The sequence below is a fragment of the Ambystoma mexicanum genome, chromosome 1p (genome assembly GCF_040938575.1).
Source record: "Ambystoma mexicanum isolate Mex_15411 chromosome 1p, UKY_AmexF1_1, whole genome shotgun sequence".
In the NCBI taxonomy this organism is placed as follows: domain Eukaryota; kingdom Metazoa; phylum Chordata; class Amphibia; order Caudata; family Ambystomatidae; genus Ambystoma; species Ambystoma mexicanum.
Window position 1 is genome coordinate 1290278024 of NC_090921.1, and position 17952 is coordinate 1290295975.

At 49.1% G+C, this 17952-nt stretch overlaps 1 protein-coding gene across 4 annotated transcripts in view; it reads right to left on the reverse strand.

The window, feature by feature from the left end:
• Positions 1-11716, reverse strand: part of POLD1 (DNA polymerase delta 1, catalytic subunit) — a 1263933-nt gene extending 1252217 nt beyond the window's left edge. For 2 of the 4 annotated variants that reach the window (XM_069605393.1, XM_069605349.1), the window contains exon 1: positions 11635-11716. The gene's annotated coding sequence lies outside the window, so the exon portion shown is untranslated. The remainder of the gene's footprint in view (positions 1-11634) is intronic. The other 2 variants (XM_069605354.1, XM_069605364.1) reach the window with 2 other exon arrangements.
• Between the last annotated feature and the right edge of the window lie 6236 nt (positions 11717-17952).

The following is a 17952-nucleotide window of genomic DNA, read 5'->3' on the forward strand; positions in this document are numbered from 1 at the left end:
CAATTTGTTTAGAGCAAGTATATCGACTGATACAATTAATTTGGGCCGTAGTGATCACATGCTTTCAGAGTCTAAACTAACCATCTCAGTAGAAGTATTCTTGAGATCAAATAAGTTGTCTCTAGTGGAAGTAGATAGACATGCACATTTGGCACATGGAATCCGAAACTGTGTAGACAATTGACTTTTTTGGCAAATCGTGTTATTTGTATCAAAGGTCCTAAGCCTCCAACACCCAGATCGAATCAAAGCATAGATAATTGGAACACCTATGAGAGCATATCATTTGCATCACCTTGCACAAAATAAATATGCTACACAGACCAACCTTCATCCAAATAAATACCAAACTGAGATTGCCGAACTCAAAAACTGTAATACTAAGATCAGAAGAGCCAGAAGGGAAGAACCAAATATGTCCTCATTTTGCAATGCAAAAAGACTACTTCGAGCTCAGTACAAAAATAACCTGAAAAAGGTAAAAAAATGCACGAGCATTGGCTGACAATCAGAAAATGATCTCTTTGCTCTGCAAGCGGGAAACCAAAGATATATGGTCTATATTGCAAAATCCTTGTGGGTCCACTTTTTCTGATTTTGAAGTTGCTATTACTGGGGATGTCTGGACAAAGTATGTCAAGGAAAAGAATGCACTTCCAAAGGGCTTTCTTTCCTTTGACATTACCTTGCTTACTAAAACTGTTCTTCTTAAATGTCCATGGAGTTTGGATGATTTGAAATAGGCCGTACAGAAATTAACATATTCGAAGTCCGCAGGGCCCGACCCTGCCTTTTGAAAGACAATCCCCGTTTTTGGGGCAAAATGCTGAACCCAGATTTGATTTGATATTTGAAACTAAAAATCATACTGGAATCATGGCTCACGGCTATCATTGTACCAATACATAAGAAGGGATCGACTGAAGATTCATGCAATTACCGACCTCTCTCTTTAATTGACGTACCAGCTAAGGTATTTGCAACCCTTATTCTACATGAATTGGAACAATGGGCAACAGATAATCAGCTCTTATCTCGATTTCAGGTCGGCTTTAGGAAAGCAATGGGCACCACGCTAAATGCCACAATTCTGGCCCAACTCTTAGAAACGTCTCATCATACTCGATCTGGGGCAATCTTCATGGCATCTTTAGACATGTCCGCTGCTTTCGATAGCGTTATTAGAGCACTGCTGTGGCAGACGTTGCTCTCTTACGGCATCCCAGGTCACATCGTAGGGTTAATAGCGCTATTACATAATCAGACTAGCTACAAAGTTCGGATCACACGTTCAGGGCAAGTAACTGACTCCATTCAGAAATTGGAGTCAAACAAGGCTGCCAGCTTGCAGCGATACTTTTTAATCTCTAGATTTGTGACATAGATCAGATTTGGGATACCTTAGACACCTTTCCAGTTAAGTTGGGAGGCGCCAGGATTCACTGGCTTGCATATGCAGATATTATTTTATTTGATCGAACACCTTAGGGACGCCAAAAGAAATTTTCTGCATATGCTGTGCTACACAATCTTGCCACAAACCCCTCCAAATCCAATATAATAGTATTTTGTAACAAAAATAAATTGTTAGATTTAACTGGGAGCTAGTGTCACACCGCGCGCTCGCTCGCGGGCGCCACTTACCTGTCCTGGGGTCCCGGGTCCACGGCCGCAGCTGTCTCCTCCTTCATGGAGGCTGTATCCACGGTGGCGTCTTTCCCCACGCCGGCCCGCGGTCCGGATGGGCTCTGTGGGCGCCGCCATCTTGCGAGGATCTGCGCATGCGCGGATCGTCAGTATCCGACTTCCCGCGCATGCGCAGTGTCGGAACATGCGTTCCAAGCCTCGCTTTGATGCCGGGCTTTAAAAGAGCGCCGCATACACAGGGACAACGCGTCTCAACACGGTTGTTACTGTGTATGCGCTGCTGGAGCCCTGGTGTCCGTGCCTCAGTCTCTCCAGTTCCTTGCTCTGCCTTACCTGTGCCTTGTTCAGCCTCTCCAGTTCCTCACTCTGCCTTATCCTGCCTAGCCCAGCCCAGCCTTTCCACCTTGTCGTCTCCCTGCTCCATAGTCCTCCTACCCCTTGCTTCCCGGTTCTACCTTGTCCTTGCCTGCCTCCTGGGTTGGGGTAGGGGAGTTCCTGTCTGGGTTCCTGGTTTTGCTTCCCTTCTGCTAGGATAGTAGGATTCCCTTGTCTGTTCTGACCTTGCAGACCTTCCCTCTTTACCTGTCTTGTGCCCTGCCGGTACCTGTGCCTTGCTACCCTCTTGGATGTTCCGGAGTTCAGCTTCCACCATTATCGGTGTCTTCATTAAGCCTTCTCTGCCAGTGGAAACACTGTTCCGACGCCACGTAAATACGGAGAAGTGCCACCCGTGGCATTGGGAGTTGGTTCAGTGCCATCCTGTCATATATCGTCAGGAGGGTATTGGGCTAATTTCTCGCGCTACTCATTCATCGGCAAGAGATACTCCGACAGACTGGCAACCTCAACTCCACGGTCTCCTGGAAGAAAAGGTAACCAGCGATCTCGTGAAGACTCGTTTAACAGATTGAGATGCCTTTCCTTCAGTCCCGACATGGACGACATGCAGGAATTACGCGAAGAAATGCGTTCCATGCGTCTTGAAATGACCACCCTCCGCCAGGAGAACGACACCCTTCGACAAGCGATGGGTCGGAGTATGGCTAATCCCTCACAACCAGCTACACCACCTGAGAACTCCATGGCTTACACTACTCCGATGAAGTATGATGGTGACCCGCGTCGAGTGGCAGAGTTCTGTACACACTGTCGGATCCATTTCCAGTTCAGGTCAAGTCATTTTGGTCAAGACAAGGCAAAGATCGGGTATATCCTTGGAAACCTAACCGGCAATGCACTTGCTTGGGCCGCACCTTTGGTCTCTACCAACAGTTCCCTGTTGGGTGATTTCGCTGCTTTCGAGAAAGCCTTTTTGGATGTCTTTAAACCGCCCAATTTGGCAGCCATGGCCCAGAATCAATTAATGGAGATCAAACAAGGACCAGGTGACATAATCCACTACATAAGTCGGTTTTGACAATTAGCAACCGATTCACAATGGCCCGAAATCATTCAGAAAACCTTGTTTCGTCGGGGACTACGAGAAGAGTACAAAGACGAATTGCTGCACATCCCGGAGCCAGAAACGTTGCCTGCATTGGTGGAACAAGTCTTACCCATTGACCACAGGTTAGCTGAACGACGGAGTGAACGTCGCAGATCTGACAGGTATCACCCGGTTCTTCCGGTACTGAACCCCGGACCAGCTGTCTCTACCGATGTGGGCCCAGAACCCATGCAGTTGGGTGCCATCCGAGGCCCGTTGTCCGAGGCCGAAAAGAAAAGAAGACGACAGCAGAACTTGTGCTTGTATTGGGTGGTTTGGGTCATTTTCTAGGCACCTGTCCGCTACGCCCTCTGAAGAAGCAGGAAAACTAACAGGCCCGTTGTTTGAGGCGAAGGCAGCAGCGGGCCGCCTCTCTGAATCTGACCTTCCTCCTATGAACCCGGTGCCCTTGTTGATCCTGAAAGTCGGTGTTGCCTGGCTAGGGAAGTGTATGAAAACCTGGGCCCTTCTAGATTGTGGAGCATCCGGCAACTACATCGATGCCTCGTTCGCGATTGCCAATGGGATCCGTTTACATTACAAAGAACGACCAAGTGTGGTCGAGGTGATTGATGGTTCTGCTTTGTCTTCTGGTCCAGTCTGCCAACAGTCCGATCCCTTGTGGCTCTCTGTGGAAGGGCATCTCGAACGGATTTCGTTGGATGTCATCAAGTCTCCCTCTTTTCCGGTGGTGCTGGGCCTACCTTGGCTGCTATATCACAATCCTCAGGTCGACTGGACCGCTCGTTCCCTGGTGTTCTCTTCGACGCGTTGTCCTCGGTACTGTGGACTTCACGAAAACTTTCCTGCAATTCTGGAGTCCCTCAATCCTGTTGACGTATCTGCCCGTTTATGTGCCACCCAGTTGGTACCTCAGGAATATGCCGGATACCACAAGGCGTTCTCCAGGCCTGAGGACATACCATTACCGCCCCACCGGCACTTTGACTGTTCCATTGACATCCTGCCCGATGCGGTCATTCCCCACGGCAAGATCTATTCGTTAACCCAACTCGAGAAAGGCGTCCTACAGGAGTACATTAAGGATTGCCTCAACAAGGGCTACATTGTGCCGTCCAAGTCCCCCGCAGGATTCCCGTTATTCTTCGTCAAGAAGAAAGAGGGTACTTTGCGCCCTTGTATCGATTATCGTCAACTAAATGAGATCACGAGGAAGGACAGGTACCCATTACCACTCATCCGGGACATCATCGAATCCCTGAAATCCGCACAAATCTTCACCAAGCTGGATCTAAGAGGGGCCTATCACCTGGTGCGGATTAGGAAGGGAGATGAGTGGAAGACGGCCTTCACAACACCTATCTGTCACTACGAGTACAGGGTGATGCCGTTTGGACTCTGCAACACCCCGGCAGTCTTCCAGCGGTTCATGGACGATGTCTTTTCAGACCTTATTGGAATATCTGTATGGGTATACCTTGATGACATCCTGGTTTTTTCTGACACTCGAACTGCACATGTTGCGCATGTTCAGGAAGTTCTTCGTAGACTAACAGCTAACGGCCTGTATGCCAAGGTAGAAAAATGTCAATTTCATATGGAAAGCATGGAATTTCTGGGCTATGTGATCAGCAGCACGGGAGTGCGGATGGATCCCGCAAAACTGCAAGCTATACGAGAATGGAAACCGCCACATGGCGTGAAGTCACTTCAAAGGTTCTTGGGCTTCGCCAACTTTTATCGACGCTTCATTCCACGCTTTTCTCAACTTGCCAACAGCCTAACCCGCCTGACCAGTACCAAGGTGCCATTTCTCTGGGACACGCAGGCCGAGGAGGCATTTCTGGAATTGAAAAAATCCTTCATGTCGGCTCCTGTTCTTAGACATCCAGATGATGAAAAGCCATTTGTGGTTGAAACAGACGCTTCGGACTACGCAATTGGTGCGGTCTTACTACAGCAAGATTCAGTCACGGGAACAGAGCACCCGGTGGCTTACTACTCACGGAAATTGTCAGTGAGCGAGAGAAACTATGCAGTGATTGAAAAGGAATTACTGGCTATGAAAGCAGCTCTCGAGGAATGGCGACATCACTTGCTGGGTGGGAGGTACCCGGTGGTGGTTCGCACAGATCACCGTAATCTACAGTTCCTGCGCTCTTTGCAATGCAGAACCTCCCGTCATGCTCGTTGGGCCTTTTTCTTTTCGCAGTTTGATTTCACCGTCACGTACATTCCTTGTTCCCAGAATACGAAGGCTGATGCCCTGTCTCGGTCTCTGGAAAACAATGTTGAAGGTACCAAGGAACCAGAGCCTCTGATAGCGTCAAGGCATTTTCTATCGATGGTGACTCCCCAGTTCCAACAGTTGATAGAAGCCACATGAACGGATCCCTCAAGATTACAGATACTACAACATTCTGACATCAGAGAACGTGACGGCTTGTTGTTCTTTAAGCATCGTCTGTACGTTCCCACCTTGGAGCTCCAGAAGATCGTTCTACAGAATTGCCATGATTCCGTCGTTTGTGGTCACCGTGGAGTCCGCACAACACAAGAACTGGTTGCACGGCAGTACTGGTGGCCTGGATGGGCCACGCTGGTAAAGCACTACATGGATTCCTGCCCTGTATGTGCCCAGATCAAGATTCCTCGCAAAAGGCCCATTGGTCTCCTGAAACCCACGCCTACGCCTCCGTACCCTTGGCATACCATCGCCACGGATTTCATCGTTGACCTGCCCCTGTCTGGTGGTTTCACGTGTATAATGGTGGTGGTGGACTGCTTCACCAAGACTGCTCATTTCTTGCCCTTTCCCAAACTGCCCACTGCCTCCCAGATGGCACGACGTTTTCTACACGAGGTGTATCGTCTTCATGGTCTTCCGGAGAAAATTCTATCGGACCGGGGATCTCAATACATCTCATCCTTTTGGGACCAACTGTGTCGGCATTTGGACATTCTGCGAGCCCTGAGTTCCGGCTATCATCCACAGACCAATGGGCAGACGGAGCGCACCAATCAAACCCTTGAGCAATACCTACGTTGTTATGCCAATGCCACTCAAGACAACTGGTCGGAATGGTTGGACACCGCAGAAACAGCTTACAACAATGCGGTTCATTCTGCTACCGGACTCAGCCCCTTTTTCTGCTCTTCTGGTCTTCACCCCAGATTGCTGCCAGTTCGTCCTACATCTTCCAGTGCCGTACCATCTGCAGATGCCCTGGTATCCCTGATCCGCGATCAACATCGCCTGGCGGCCGGTACCTTGGCAGTGGCACAGGCACGTATGAAGGAACAGGCTGACAAGAGACGGAGCCCTGAGCCCGTCCTTCATGTTGGGGACAGGGTATGGCTGTCCTCCAAGAATCTACCGGTACGCAATTTACCTGTGAAACTGGCTCCCCGCCTTTTTGGCCCCTTTCGCATCATTGGGCGTGTTTCTTCTGTTGCCTTTCGTTTGTCTCTGCCACGTTCTTGGAGGGTCCATCCTGTCTTTCATGTCTCTCTTTTGAAGCCCTATGTGCCCGATGTTATGGGTCGCACCTGTTCCCGTCCTGCCCCGGTCTTGGTTCGGGGGGTCCCCGAGTTTGAGGTGCAGGAGATATGTGATTCACGGATTTGGCGGGGTGCTCTGCAACTCCTGGTCAGCTGGAAAGGATATCCTGCTTGTGACCGCACTTGGGAACCACGCTCCTTCGTGCATGCACCGCGCCTGGTTCGGGACTTCTATCTCTGCTACCCTTGGAAACCCGGTGCTCCGGGGTTATCCGGGAGGGGGTATGGTGTCACACCGCGCGCTCGCGGGCGCCACTTACCTGTCCTGGGGTCCCGGGTCCACGGCCGCAGCGGTCTCCTCCTTCATGGAGGCTGGACCCGCGGTGGCGTCTTTCCCCACGCCGGCCCGCGGTCCGGATGGGCTCCGTGGGCGCCGCCATCTTGCGAGGATCTGCGCATGCGCGGATCGTCAGTATCCGACTTCCCGCGCATGCGCAGTGTCGGAACATGCGTTCCAAGCCTCGCTTTGATGCCGGGCTTTAAAAGAGCGCCGCATACACAGGGACAACGCGTCTCAACACGGTTGTTACTGTGTATGCGCTGCTGGAGCCCTGGTGTCCGTGCCTCAGTCTCTCCAGTTCCTTGCTCTGCCTTACCTGTGCCTTGTTCAGCCTCTCCAGTTCCTCACTCTGCCTTATCCTGCCTAGCCCAGCCTTTCCACCTTTTCCTCTCCCTGCTCCATAGTCCTCCTACCCCTTGCTTCCCGGTTCTACCTTATCCTTGCCTGCCTCCTGGGTTGGGGTAGGGGAGTTCCTGTCTGGGTTCCTGGTTTTGCTTCCCTTCTGCTAGGATAGTAGGATTCCCTTGTCTGTTCTGTTTTGACCTTGCAGACCTTCCCTCTTTACCTGTCTTGTGCCCTGCCGGTACCTGTGCCTTGCTACCCTCTTGGATGTTCCGGAGTTCAGCTTCCACCATTATCGGTGTCTTCATTAAGCCTTCTCTGCCAGTGGAAACACTGTTCCGACGCCACGTAAATACGGAGAAGTGCCACCCGTGGCGTTGGGAGTTGGTTCAGTGCCATCCTGTCATATATCATCAGGAGGGTATTGGGCTAATTTCTTGCGCTACTCATTCATCGGCAAGAGATACTCCGACAGACTGGCAACCTCAACTCCACGGTCTCCTGGAAGAAAAGGTAACCAGCAATCTCGTGAAGACTCGTTTAACAGCTAGATGGTTGCAAAATTCAACAGGTATTGTCAACTCGTTACTTCGGATACAATCTTTGTGATTCAACCTCCTCTGCAATGTGGACTAAGCCTTTAAACATCAAGGTGGTGCACCTAATTTCGCAAATGAAAATTATCTATCACAAGTATTCAAAATGTCTGATACTCCCGACTATTGAGTTTTACACCCTAAAAATAGATCCTAGCATGTTATATGGTTTGGACTTATGTCTATGCGATCTCACTAAAATTAAAAAGGAAGGATTTTGAAAGTAGTACTAAGACTTCCAACTTCCTTATCGAACACAATGATTTTTCACAAACTGGGTCTTAACTCACTGGCTGCGAAACTCGATTGGAGGAGGATTGTAAACTATGGAAATGTTCATATCCTCCATTGAATTCGTTTTACGAAGATTTTGCGAAAATGTTGTTAAATGCCTACCCTATTAATAGATATGCTAAAAAAATGCAGTGCATTCGGACCATAATCGCAATGGAACAAAGAGATCTGTATGAGCGTCCAGGAATGGCAAAAAAGCGATTCTTTGAACTTGATTGAGCTAACATCATTGACGTGAATGCTTTGTATAAGTCATAGGCTGAATACACATGTTTTAGCCATAAGCAAAAGCCTTGGTTACAATATCTCCTAATTTTTCCATGCAATAAAGCAAGGAGTCTGTACCTTAGATTCAAATTAAACCGGTTTCACACAAATGACAGGACAAAGCATTTGTATAAGAACAAACAGGGTGCTTTGAATGTAAGATGCAGATTCTGCAAAGAGCCTACAACTGATAAACACTCAAACATCTAGTGATACACTGTCATCATTTCCAAATTTTACGTCAAATACATCTGGGCAATTTCTCCGATGTAGATCTGCCTTTTTCATGTGAACATTTGTGGATGCAGTGCTCTCTAGTATTAGCACTAACTCGCCTGTTGACAAAAATCCACATCCAATTAAGTGAGATGGAATGATGTGACCCAGACTAACATGAGGAGCTATTGGTTATGATATGCAGTAGATTGATTGACTAAGATTAATCTTCTAATAATGATGACTTATGGAGGGCGCTTAAATAATGACACTTTCATTTTGACCTGGATGTACCTGTATGGCAATAATATGTGTAAAAAATGTGCTCTAGGATTATAAATGAATGGATTTTTTATTTTTCTACATCGCAACATATTACTAACTTTTATAATGTGTAAAGCACAAAAAAAAGAAAAACACAGGAGAAGCTAGGAAGATCCATTCTGTTGCTTGGCAATTTAGCCTAGAGATAGGGCATGAAGTCATATAGAAACCTGTGATGTGATTAATGAAATAATGATTAAAAAATGTCGAGTAGTATGATCTTAAGGTATGAAATGTACATAACATTGCGTTTTATGTCAAAAAAGCAAGCAATTTTTAACAGATCAACGACTATAAATGTTGAGTAGTATGATTCTAAAGTCCTGTAAGGATCACAGCATTTGAAATTCTGTTAGAGAGTAAAGTATATTATCTCAGCTATCCCATGTCAGTCAGCTGATTTTTAGAATAACGTGCTTTATTAACTTAGTTTTTAGTTGTTTTAGTGTTATTATGCTTGATTGTATTATGTCACATGTGTATGTTATAATTATTTGTCTTTTTTCTTCCTTTCATAATTGCATAAATGTTTTTGTATTTCATGTATGTTTGTAAAGGCACGTTCGTGCCAACCATAAATAATAAAATAAAACAAAGAAAAAAGAAAATAAAGAAATTCAGGTGCGCAAACCATTGCAGTTTGCCAGTACATTTCAAGAGTAAAGACTTGGAAGACGCACGGACGAATCACCTCCCAAGTCCTACTGCATCATCTATAAGGCAGTCTCCCTCAAGACACCCAGCTATCTTGCGGAAAAACTCAGCATCTCTGGCGGACAGTGAACTACCACCAGAAAAGCCAGGACACACGCAGAGGAAATCTACTGCTGCAAAAAGAAAGGACCAGAAAATAAGCCTTCTCTGCCTACACCCCAAGTCTATGGAACCGCCTTCCAGTCAGCATCAGGCTTGCCCCCACACTCCTACAATTCAGAAAAGAACAAGACCCACCTCTTCAAGGAGTCGCAACACCTAGGACATCAATTCGCCCCCTGGTCCACCTGACTAGCTAGATGCCGTCCGTCCGCCCCCCCTCCCCCCCCACCACCACCCTGTACAGCTGTACCCCTCCTGTGTGTCCCTCTTGTATCCTACCCCTGCTGTATATATGTTCCGTTACCTCTGAAAAGTGCTCTGTTCGGCACCAGTACTGTTGTATACCTCTGTAAGGCTCCGTTACTTCTCGAAGCTAGGTCCACACAATACAATAGTTATTCTAATAGTAATTCTATACAATTGAATACCATCAAAAAAACGCAGGTCATAATTCCAGGTTTTTTTCTGTTGACTGCAAATCGTTATTGCCTCACACTGTACACACCTCTAAACTCAGCTGCCTGTAAAAAGCTGTCCCCCAACCCCCTTACACATGTAAGGGCCTTCACCTGCCAAAAACTAAATGGGGGCTGGGGGGTTTCACCGGCACTGGGGCCACAAAAGGAGGAGAGCTACGAGTGTATGCATTCTTTAAAATGTAGGTCTTCGATTTCAGCTTCTCAAGATGAGACAACACTGCACTTCAGCTCCCTCTACTTTCTTTCCACACATATAACCCGACTTACAAATATATATATATACCCTGCTTGTCAAACACTTCTCCAAGCAGAGTGCCAGAAAGGTCTCTCTCTTCGGAACAGTCACCCTGCCCCTCTCAGACTTGAGCCGAACCTTCTTAAACTCCAGAAAACGTCTCAAAACTCTGCTTTCCCTTCCCTGCTAATCACCCCACTGCTGCTGAGACTGGCAGCGGGCTAGATCTTAAGAATCTCACAGGTATCAGGCTCCTGCCCAGTCAACACAATTTCCCCACCCCAAAGCCATCCCTGTGGGCCCCCTGCCAGGTGGCTGTGCAACCCACCTTTGGGATTCCTTTGCCCCAGCACTTAGCCAGCAGTCTCCTCCTCTGGCACCCCTCGGCACTTCCCTCCCAGGATCTCACCAGCACTTGCCCATACCTTGCTCCCTCCCCCACCATGCACTTCTCTTCACTGCACTTGCACGGCTAAATGTCACAAGGCCTAGTAGGAACACGATTGTATATTTACTGCTTTTTTTGGTGCCATTGTGATTTACTCCCCCGTTACCTCCCCACGTTGCCTTGTGGCGCCTGGAAAAACCATGTTTTGTTGTACAGGCGCCTAACAAATGCTCACATAAGTAAATAAAATGCTTTACTCCCGTCTGACACACACTGCCCACTCACCACTCAATACCTGGTAGAAGAAAAGATGTGGCCTGTACAACAATCCTCACACCTAGCCGCGTGGCACCCCCTTCCCTTGACTTGGATTATCATGCATTCGTACATATTGCCCTGTGCCTACCCGTCTCCATAACGACCCAGCAGGGGTACATTGCATCCCTCTCCCTATAGCTCCATACTGCTCCCAGCTTTAAGATTAGCACAATCACACCTTTTTTTCTATTTTCTCCCAAAGTCCAAATTCACGTGTCGTACTTTCATGACGAATCCTCTAATGTAGCTCTTATGTCCCCAGAACGAGTCAAATCATTGACATCTGTCGCTCCTCAAACTACTATATTTATCAACCCTCCGGTTCCAAGGGCGAACCCCATCCAGCTACAACCAGAAACCGTATCTAACGTGTTGCCCTTATCATTACGAAAAAACAATAACGCACAAATTATCGGCTACTTACTTCCTCTGTGCTTTTACGGTTTCAGGCTCCCGCCAAATACACGTTATGGCTCTTTGCCCTCTAACCTTTCCTCTCTGACACTTTCGGGGCGTCCCTATGGCAACGTGAGACACAGTGGCTAGTGTAAGGGCTGAACAGAATAGTTTGGTGAGTATGTGTCTTGGCGAAGCCGCCATATTGGATGTTGCAATTGAAAAAACCACACTAACGAAGTGTTTTCTCGTTTGCATGTAGACCTTCCAAGTTCCGCCTCGTAGTGCTACCTGCAACTGTCATTGGTCAATGCTAGCTTTTCGGAGCAAGGAAAAGAAGCAGGGAGGCATTGATAAATGAAAATGACCACTTTCACCTATGCTTTGGTTGGAAAGTGACCATGGGAGAGTTGGCAACTTATCCCAGTGCTTTCAAGGAAGGATCTTGGTTTCTCGAACATACAGGAGTGGGCGAGGCTTGTAGCAGGTGAAACATAGTTCTATTTGGCGACATTCTCTCCGACCGTCGCCATCGAGATGGTGTAAAGTACCCTTCCCCGGTGCGCCTACAATAGAAGCATGTTGGCTATAGTTCACAGAATTAAAATAATGCATTTACCGTAGTCCGCCTTCTCTTTCTTTTAAAAGTGACACAACTCAATGTAGTCAATCTTCTATGTATCTACAGGGGCGTCTCTTTTAATTCAGTGAATTTTTAAAACACTTTTATGTAGTTTGCGAGGTCGTGTCCTCTGTCATTGCGGTCTGGGCGTGCTCTAAGAATTCTGCCGCTGAACTATCACATAATGCTAACTAAGTTACTGGTGTTGTCTCACTAGTGTACCCTTATGGTTGATGCTCTGATTACTTACCGGTACTCTTCATTACTCCTAGTCCTACTCTTCCTCGTCACAGTACTTACCTCATGAGGTCCCTGCCTCCGACACAGGACCTTCTTCTATTTCTTTAAATCCCTATAACTCCTCCCCCAAACCCACGTCACTCAGTTTCATATTACCAAGCCGGAGCATGGGACCTTCCCCGCAGGGAGGGTGAGGAGGGTCCTCAGTACTGTGACGAGGAAGAGGAGGATTAGGAGCAATGAAGATTGCCATAAATAATCAGCGCATTATCCCCACGTCCACTCTTCCACATCCTAGTACTTACCTCATGAGGTATACAAAAGCAGCAACAGGGAAAAGGTCCCAATGAGACAGAGCCAAAAACAGTGCAGCAAAACACACACCCACAATAACTCTTAATTCACATCCCCACAGACAAAACTCCAACCACGAAGGAACCAACCCCTGAGTGGGAGAAACTCAACCCATAGCGGTTGATGAAAATGCCTAGACCAGCCAAGGCGGCAGCCATACAAATCTCTTGCAGAGAAAACCCTCCTTGCATCGGCCCAGGAAGCCGACAAACCCCTGGCGGACCACCCCTGATCGTGCGCTAGCACAGACAGGCCAGAAGCCACATAGGCCATGGAGATCACAGCCCAGAGCCACCTGAAAATGGAAACCACAGATGCGTTATGCCCAGCCCCAGCCGGACCACAAGCAATCAGAAGACTATCAGATTGGTGGAAAAAAGCAAACCTAGCCAAATACTCCAACACGTCCCGCTGGACATCAATGTTAAGCCAAGCCACCTCCTCAGGCGTTCTCGTATCATGAAAGAAGTCAGGGAGAACCAGATCCTGAGAGGTGTGAAAACCAAGAGACAACTTAAGGGAGAAACTTCGGACCACACCTCAGCACCACCGAGTCGGGTAGCACCCTCGGGGAAAGGAGGGTGACATAAGAGAGCCCCAATCTCAAGTGAGGGCAATAAGAAAAGCAGATTTCAGTGTAAAATGTTTGATGTCAATCTCAGAAATGGGCTCAAAAGGAGGCCCTTGAACCGTAATACAAGATGGAGATCCCAAGGGGGAAGCCCTTTATCAGCACGAGGACGGGAAGAAGAAAAACCCTGGAGCAACTTCCCCACCAACACCTCCCCATCCAAGCGAACATCAGAGTACCCAAAAAGGAATTTAATGGAGGCCCACCGAGAGCGAAGCCCGGAAAAAACTGCCAGGCCCTGTCAAAACCCCTCCTGGAGGAATTGAAGGATAGCGGAGAGGCCAGAATACTGGGGAGGGATCCCAGACCGCCCATACCAGTCTCGGAAATGGCCCCAATGCCTGCCGAACACCTTCAGAGTGGAGGGTCTAAGAGCATCCAATATGGACTCAACTACAGGATCTGAGAACCCCTGAGATATCAGCCTAGACTGAGCAATAGCCACACTGCCCATTGCATCCGGTGGACTTCCAACTGTTGATCACCATGAAGGGGATACGGCCACCTCGGAACCAGACAAGGTTCTTAGGACCGAAGCTCCAACAGAGAGAGGAGCCAACTCCGGCGGGACCAGAATGGAGCTAACAACAACACAGTCACCCTGGACACTCTGATGCGCCAAACCACCCAGGGCAGAAGGGGAATAGATGGAAAAGCATAAAGGAAAAGCCCAAGGCCACTGTACAGAGAGGGCGTCCATCCCCCAATCCCATTGGCCTGAAACCGAGAGCAGAAGAGGGGGGACTTCTGCTGAGGCCAGGGGTGCAAACAGGTCTAGAATCGGGGACCCTAATCTGACACAGGTCACCGCAAAGACCTGGGCCGACAGGACCAGTTCTGCAGAGGAGTGAAACCGGCGTCTGAGAAGATCTGCTTGAACATTGCCCACCCCTCTGATAGGTGAGGCCACCAGAGACACCAGATGAGATTCCTCCCGGGTGCCTATCAGCGCTGCCAGAGCATTCAAGGAGCGGCCGGAACCCCTTTTGCAGTTGACATATGCCAAGGCCGTTGTATTGTCCGTTTGGACGAAAACCGCCGACCGTCCAGCAACACCTCGAAGTACACCAGAGCTTGGACAATGGCACAACTCTCGCCAATTGGATGATCGCCGGCTCTCCCCAGATCTCACAACCCTTGAGCTAAGAGGACCCTCAATGTAGACCCCCCAACCCATTCTGCTGGCGTCGGTAGTAAGAGAGGCCACAGGAGGAAGGACCATGCACACCTCAGCCTTTAGACTTGGAACCCCCCCGCCACCATAGCAGGGAGACTCGCAGCGCTGGGGACACTGAAATCAAAACTACGAAAGCCGAGACGTCGGGAGCCAGTGGGAGAGGGTATAAGACACCAGGGGACGTAACTGAAGACGGGCCCAAGGAACTGGAAAACACGCAAGACGCCACGTGCCCCGTAACTTCAGCAACAGGCGAGCCGAAACATACTGCCTTCTGAGACCCCAGCCCAGAACAGCCAGCAAGTGACGGACCCTCCCTAGGGACAGGAACACCCTCTCCAACCCGGTGCAAACCAGTGCCCCAATGAAAACTAGATCCTGAGAAGGCTCCAGCTGAGACTTCCGCAAGTACACTGGCAAACCCCAGTCCCGCAATGCCTGGCAGACTAAAGGGAGAAGAGGCAGGATAGTCTGCTGACAGGACTCCTCGACCAACCAATCATCCAGGTAGGGAAAAAAATAAAATATCAGCACTCCCTGCAGATGCAAATGCACCACCAGGGGAGTCAGCGGCATGGAGAACACTCCGGGAGCCGATCGCACCCCGGATGGGAGCACTCGGAACCGAAAATGCCGAGATCTCATCCAATCCCCCCGTGCACAACTTCCAGTGTATGTTCCACAAAGCCCCCTTCTGTCCGGACAAGCAGTGCAGGGCCTTGAGACCCATAAGTAGGTGACACATCCTAGAAGGCATAGGGACCAGGAACACCTGTGAGTAGAAAACTTGACCCTGAACAGGGAGAGGAACGGGCAAGACGGTAACCCACAACAACCATTCGGAGAGAACGGATCCCATGGCCAACTACTTGGACCGTGAGCTGTGTACCAAAGTCCTAACCATGCAAACATGGACAGGAGGAGACAGGAACAGCAACTGATAACCCCCGCCGGAAGGAGCCCATTACCCAGGAAGACGAACCCCACCTGTCCCATACACCTCCGAGAATATAGAGACGAGGAGCCAGAGAAAACCACCAGTCACTGCACTTGCACCAGAGGAAAATCACAGGACGTTGAAGCAGGCCTGCGCCGCAATATAACAGCATGCTTGTCAGCCCACAAAAAGATCTGACCTATTAAAAGGAAGATACAGGACATCCCAGAAGTCCAGCAGACCATGGCCCCTTCAGCCGACAGAGGAGCCACCAGGCTGGCGTCAAAAGGGCAGAGTACTGTCACAAAGCGGGGCAAAGCAATCCATCCCGGATAGCAGACATCAAAGGCAACCCCATACCTGGGGTATGCCTATACTGGAAAAACCCACTGAAGGGACATCCCCCTCCACCGGCACCAGGGGCGCTGAGAACCCCTCTAAACACAGACATGTGCCACTATCTGCCATATTACTTCGCCGCGTCTGAGAGGAGGCGTGAAAGCAACAAGTCGGCACCGGAGGACCTAGGCCCTAAAAGAAGAGACACTGGCGACCCCCTGCATGGCTGTTACTTCCATGATGCATTTTCTAGAATTCCATGCCGGACAAGGGAAAAGAAAATCATCTCCTTTGACCTTCCCTTGCGCAGTTCAGAGGAAGAGGACAGGACAAGGAGTCTGCGTCCATGGCTAGCACAGACCCAAACACACCACTAACTCGCCACATGACTGAGAGGTGGCTTGAGCCCTGTATCAAGTAGCTGGTAGCTCCATGCTCTAAATGGTTCCAATGCGTAGGCCTAGGAAGGATGAAGGGCCGAGTCAGCCCCGCTGAGACTCGAACCCGAAGTGTAGACTATGCCAGGCCGGCACCCTTCCGGCCGCTTGCAGACGTGTCCAAATCTGCGCCATTTTCACAGGCTGCACGCAAAGAATGCAGCTAACATCCGGTGCATCCTGGGTTGTGTGTGCCTGAGGAGCGGGTAGTATGTGACATGCCTGCAACAGAACAGAGCCCCCGCACTGTCGTAAATCTCCCCCCGTCTCACCTGTGATCGGGATCTCCCTTGTTCGGCCGCAGGACTCTTCCTGTGGATGGTTCGGGTCTTGAATAGGCTCGCCTGAGCCTCGTCAGGTTGCAGGACGCGTTCAGAGTTCCGGGAATTTCGTGGTTCCAGGGTATCCAGGATAGCGATGAACGAGTAAGAAGGGGGGGAAATCCAGGAACAGGATAAAAGGCAAGGAAGGAAGTAAGAGGATCAAAGGAAACCAATGTAGAGAGTAAACACACGTCGGGTCACTACCGAAGATAGCGTTGAGACGCGCGGACCCGCAGGAGCATGACCAATTTATAGTACGTGCCACGACGTGAAAGCTAGTGCGTAGCACGAAGCTTGGTACGGCCATGTTGGGAGGAACAAGGAGTACAAGCCCTTTGTGACAATGACCATGAGGTCCAGAAGGGGCAATTTCGCCGGGTCATGACAGCATGCCCCCTCCGAAGACTGGTTCCTCCAGGCTTGCCTGGGTGAATAAGATGGAATCTTCTGAACAAACAAGGGGTCTTTAAATTAGAAACTGGTTCCCATGTTCTCTCGCTAGGGGGGTAGCCTTTCCACTCGACCAGATATTGTAGTCGACCCCTCCTATACCTGGAATTACATATCCTGGACACCTCATATTCCAACTGGTCGTCCACAACAACAGGTGTGGGTTTGAAGGGTTTTCGAGTAGAACTAACGTAGGGTTTCAACAGGGAAGTATGGAAGACTGGATGTATCTTCTTCCAGGAATCCGGAGCTTAAGTCGGAAGGAGACAGGATTGATGATCTCCTTTATAGAAAATGGACCATAATAGCGAGGAGCTAATTTGTTTGGTCGTAGATGTCGAGGTAACAGTTTCGAGGCTAGCCAGACTTGATCGCCAACTGAATAGGAAGGTGATGGTCTTCTCTTAGAGTCCGCATATCTTTTGGTTCGAGTCTGGGCCTGTTCTAACTGATCCTTGGCCTCTCTTTGTAAGTCGATCAGCGTCTGAATCCAAGAGTCAAGGGTAGGTAGAGTAGATTCAGGAAGTACTGATGGTAAAACAGACGGGTGATAACCTTGACTGCAATAGAAAGGGCTGATCTTGAGAGCTGAATGATCTGAGTTATTGTAGGAGAATTCGGCTAAAGGTATAAGGAGAGACCAATCGTCTTGAACCTTGGTGGCAAAACAACGAAGATATTGTTCCAGGGTTTGATTTACTCGTTCCGTTGCCCCATTGGTTTGTGGATGATAGCCTGAAGAAAGGGCACGTTGGATTCCTAGAACACGACAGAGATGTTTCCAGAATTGTGAAATATACTGAGGTCCCCGATCCAAAATAATCTTGGAAGGAAGG